Source organism: Xenopus laevis, chromosome 8L, assembly GCF_017654675.1.
Source record: "Xenopus laevis strain J_2021 chromosome 8L, Xenopus_laevis_v10.1, whole genome shotgun sequence".
Lineage (NCBI taxonomy): Eukaryota > Metazoa > Chordata > Amphibia > Anura > Pipidae > Xenopus > Xenopus laevis.
In genome coordinates this window covers 81,684,523-81,690,512 of record NC_054385.1, presented here as the reverse complement: position 1 = coordinate 81,690,512, position 5,990 = coordinate 81,684,523, and positions in this window count along the sequence as shown.

Below are 5,990 nucleotides of genomic sequence, written 5' to 3'. Positions count from 1 at the left end.
TCAAACACTGTGAGCTCTTACAGATATAACCTACGCAAAACTGGGAGTGGCAGGCAAATGGGCTGAGCTTTTTCTCAAACACACAAATGACCGATTACAATGTAGTAGGTAAACATATATCACCTGGGATGAGGGAAATTGCACAATAGATTGTGTACCTGTGAGGCAAGCATTTAGTATTATGTTATCAGAACAACACAATGCCTTGTTTGGTCATATTTTATGCTGTTTTATAGTCAGAGTTAGTCTCTGCCCTCTGCACTTATATAACTAATTAACACTTGACAAACAGTCAGACTATACACTGGGTAGCACAGAAAGATGTACAGGGCCCAGCCATGAATTGGTGGTCCCTCAATGTGGTTCTCTATCCTGCGTACTAATATGGGCCAGCTACAGAGGGTTGTATTTAATTGTCATTTCAAACAGGCAAGCTAAGACAGGGAAGATTATATATCGGTTTCCACCATAAAGTTTTCAAAGAACATGAAAATATGGAACAAAATCACAGCTAAAATACATTTTTTCCACCATCACTCGAACGTTTAAGAAAAAACTCCTCAAAGCACTCCTCAATAGTGATGTGCGGGCCGGCCTGGTACCCGCGGGTTGGTCTGGTTCGGGCCAACCTCGCACCCCACCTTCAACTTCCGACTAAAAAGGCTTGTGCCTGCTTGCCCCTTTTGTCACATCATCGGTGGAGTAGGGTAGCGCTGGTCTATAAAGGGAAGCCGGAAGCCAGTCGGGCACGGGTGGAGGAAGGGCGGGTTAGGGTCGAGTGCATGTCGGGAAACACCGACCCGCACATCACTACTCCTTAGGGCTCATACTGACGAGTGCGTCCCCCTGCTGTTAGTTTTAAAGTATTGTACCTCAAGGGATCACAGGATGCAATCTATTCTTTCTAAGGAGCCTTAACTCAGATGCAGATTCATTTAAGCATGATTGTATTTCGTCCTGCTCTCCCCTGTGGTGGAGCACTTTATAACTGCCCTCAGGGGAATACAGGGCATGAATGACATGAATATATTGGATGTATCCACAGTACAGGAGAAAGCAGATGAAAGCCAGTGCCAGCAGCAGGAGGGCTGCCCAACAGATGAATACCCACAGCTCCATGATCACTGTACAGAATTTTCAGTCTGATCTCAAACACTGTAAGTTCTTAAAGGTATAATCTACGCAAAACTGGGAGTGGCAGGCAAATGGGCTGAGCTTTTTCTCAAACACACAAATGACCGATTACAATGTAGTAGGTAAACATATATCACCTGGGATGAGGGAAATTGCACAATAGATTGTGTACCTGTGAGGCAAGCATTTAGTATTATGTTGTCAGAACAACACAATGCCTTGTTTGGTCATATTTTATGCTGTTTTATAGTCAGAGTTAGTCTCTGCCCTCTGCACTTATATAACTAATTAACACTTGACAAACAGTCAGACTATGCACTGGGTAGCACAGAAAGATGTACAGGGCCCAGCCATGAATTGGTGGTCCCTCAATGTGGTTCTCTATCCTGCGTACTAATATGGGCCAGCTACAGAGGGTTGTATTTAATTGTCATTTCAAACAGGCAAGCTAAGACAGGGAAGATTATATATCGGTTTCCACCATAAGGTTTTCAAAGAACATGAAAATATGGAACAAAATCACAGCTAAAATAAAATTTTTCTACCATCACTCGAACGTTTAAGAAAAAACTCCTCAAAGCACTCCTCAATAGTGATGTGCGGGCCGGCCTGGTACCCGCGGGTTGGTCTGGTTCGGGCCAACCTCGCACCCCACCTTCAACTACCGACTAAAAAGGCTTGTGCCTGCTTGCCCCTTTTGTCACATCATCGGTGGAGTAGGGTAGCGCTGGTCTATAAAGGGAAGCCGGAAGCCAGTCGGGCACGGGTGGAGGAAGGGCGGGTTAGGGTCGAGTGCATGTCGGGAAACACCGACCCGCACATCACTACTCCTTAGGGCTCATACTGACGAGTGCGTCCCCCTGCTGTTAGTTTTAAAGTATTGTACCTCAAGGGATCACAGGATGCAATCTATTCTTTCTAAGGAGCCTTAACTCAGATGCAGATTCATTTAAGCATGATTGGATTTCGTCCTGCTCTCCCCTGTGGTGGAGCACTTTATAACTGCCCTCAGGGGAATACAGGGCATGAATGACATGAATATATTGGATGTATCCACAGTACAGGAGAAAGCAGATGAAAGCCAGTGCCAGCAGCAGGAGGGCTGCCCAACCGATGAATACCCACAGCTCCATGATCACTGTACAGAATTTTCAGTCTGATCTCAAACACTGTAAGTTCTTAAAGGTATAATCTACGCAAAACTGGAAGTGGCAGGCAAATGGGCTGAGCTTTTTCTCAAATACACAAATGACCGATTACTATGTAGTAGGGAAACATATATCACCTGGGATGAGGGAAATTGCACAATAGATTGTGTATCTATGAGGCAAGCATTTAGCATTATGTTATCAGAACAGCACAATGCCTTGTTTGGTCATATTCCATGCTGTTTTATAGTCAGAGTTAGTCCCTGCCCTCTGCACTAATTAACACTTGACAAACAGTCAGACTATGCACTGGGTAGCACAGAAAGATGTACAGGGCCCAGCCATGAATTGGTCGTCTCTCAATGTGGTTCTCTAGCCAGCTACAGAGGGTTGTATTTAATTGTCATTTCAAACAGGCAAGCTAAGACAGGGAAGACGATTTATCAGTTTCCACCATCAGGTTTTTAAAGAACATGAAAATATGTAACAAAATCACAGCTAAAATACAATTTTTCCACCATCACTCGAAGATTTAAGAAAAAACTTGAATGGGTTAATTACAATTTCATGTTTCATTGTAGAAAAAAGTTGATCAAAATAAAAAACTGCATTGTTCCATTAATGTTTGATGATGCTGTAAAACCATTCATCTGAAAAACCTAAAATACCCAACTTTTCTACACATAGGAATGGAACCTTTTTTCAGAATACTCAGGACCTGGGGTTTTCCAGATAAGGGATATTTTCTGTATTTATTCATTCTGTATCATTTAACCACCCACTATATTGTGTTGCCTCCAGTAAGGATTAATTAGATCTAATTGAGGAATAAGTACAAGCTACTGTTTTATTATTACTAAGAAAAAGGAAATCATTTTTAAACATCCGCATTATTAAAATGGGAGATGGGCTTCCTGTAATTCGGAGCTTTCTGGATAATGGGTTTCCTATTCCTGATCCAACTGATTGAGCTCATGTCAAACCATTTTTTTTTTGTTTTACCTTTAACACTTACATATACTGGTAACATGCACAAACCTGCTCTAAGTACAGAATAATCAGTACAGGTGTCCGCCCCCACCCCCATAAGTAGAGATCTCTCGGGCACATTTTAGTGTTAACAGACAAATAAATAAACACTTGATGGAGGGGCGCATGCCCGCAGCTAAACCCTGCAATACCCTGTCGGTGGGGATTATATTTTGTATGTTAATGGCGACACAGTGGCGGCAGGCAATGCAATTTCGGTGGATCCCAGCATTGTTATATAGTTATTGCAACATTAGCACAACATATGACCTTATATATGTCCATTAAAATTGTCTCACACAATGCACAGGGCCTCAACTCCCCAACGAAAAGACGGGCGGCATTTCAGACTTATAACCGTCTATCTCCAGATGTACTGTGCATACAGGAAACTCATTTTACTCAGTCCTCGTACCCAAAATTCCTCCACAAGAACTATACCAGGTTTACCAGAGATTGACAATACCAAAAGGGGATATACCCATTATTCACATGTGCATCACAGCTATTCTAGGATAGATTATATACTGGTCAATACACTAGATATCTTTAAGATAATTGATTCTAAAATTTCCCTCTGTGCTTGGTCGGACCACGATATTATGTTAACTGCACTGGATTTGCAGACATCCCCTACTGTACGGCCTTCTTGGCGACTAAATGAAAGCCTATTAGCTGAGCCAGAATGTATTAGCTACGTTACGAAAGAGCTAAAACAATTTCTTACAGAAAATTGCACATTGGATATGTCCCCAGCTTGGCTATGGGTTGTGAAGAAGGCGTACATTAGGGGTTGCCTAATTCAATATGCAGCAAAAAGAAAAAGCGAACTATGTCTATGTTAGAAAGGGAAATGACAACCTAAGAAAATAACAGCAGATTACCCCCCAATACGAACTAGACGCCTTATAGAAGAAACTAAACAGAAAATAAGAGCCTGTCAAATAAATACGGCAGAACATGCCATCCGTAAAACTAACCACAGATTTTACCTATATGCCAACAAGCCGGATAGAATGATGGCAAACCTATTAAAAGCTCATAACAAATGCAACTCCATTCATAAGATAAGACAACCTGATGGTCGCATCACTTCGGACCCAAATAATATAGTCTCGACATTCCAAAATTATTATCAATGCCTCTATGACTCACCGCCCCAGTTGAATGATAAAGCTTTATATCGATACATTAAACAACATGCCCCTACCCCAGTAACTGAAGAGATGGCAACCATGTTAGAAGACGAAATTACGTACCAGGAAATCGAAAATACTATTAAGAACCTAAAGTCAAATAAAGCCCCCGGACAAGACGGCTTCTCTTCCCTTTAATATAAAAAATTCCAGAATCAGCTAATTCCCCACTTACAAGCACTATTCAGACATATTGTTACTGGCCACCCCTTGCCTCCAGAGATGAACAAGGCTAGGGTAACTATAATTCCCACAACTAATAAAGACCCGCTATCTACAAAAAATTATAGACCCATATCACTATTGAATTTAGACGTGAAATTGCTCACATCTATTTTGGCTAACCGATTGAACAAGGTCTTAACTACAATGGTCCATAAGGACCAAATTAGATTTATACCATCCCGCCAAGCCCCTGATAATATCAGAAAAATAAATCTAATAGCACATGCAAATAAATCTAAAACACCTCTATGTCTTCTAGCGCTTGATATTGAGAAAGCGTTCGATACCCTGAACTGGAAATATCTTTTCACCCTACTCGAAGCAATAGGTATAGGCTCCAATTTTTTGAATACGTTAAAAACCTACTATCATAACCCAAAAGCCAAGCTTAACCTCCTGTCTACTGACAGAAATATATAGATATCAAAAGGAGCACCAGGCAAGGATGCCCGCTCTCTTTATTTGCCCTAGCAATGGAACCACTGGCAAGGGCCATTAGAGAGCAGCCTGATATTAAAGGCTTGAAAATCAAGGGCAAGGAATACAAGCTCTCGATGTTTGGGACGAATTGTTGTTGCATGTGACAAACCCCCTTACTTCTCTTCCTAACCTACAGAACTCATTATTGAAATTTGCCAAGGTATCGGGTTTAAAGATTAACCCTGATAAGTCTGAGATGCTGCCCTGTAATGTGCTGAAACATGTTGTCAAATTGTTAGAACTTAACTTTGGTTTTCATGTACAAACTGAATCTCTACAGTACTTAGGTATTAAGATAACTAACCTGATACCCTCCCTATAAAAAGCTAATTTCAATGTTCCACTCTCTGACACAAGACTTGTTAAAATGGGACAAACACAAAATATCGTGGATCGGTAGAATCTATTGTGTTAAAATGGTTCTGCTACCCAAACTCCTCTATTTGTTTAGAACGCTACCAATTAAAGTACCTCTACCTGATTTATGCACATTGCAATCTAGAATAAATGCCTTTATCTGGCAACACAAGCATCCTAGGATATCAAAGCAAACAATGTACTTAAATAAAGCTAATGGAGGGTTAGCGGTACCCCATCTGGTAAAGTATTACTGGGCAGCACGTTTAGCACAGCTCGCTACACTGCATGCAGGATCTATGGCCCCAATTCGGGTACAGATAGAGGATGATCTTCTATACCCATACTTATCCCACCAAATCATCTGGCTACCACGGATACCATTTAATAAACTGTTGGACCCATCCTCAATAACGCTGGA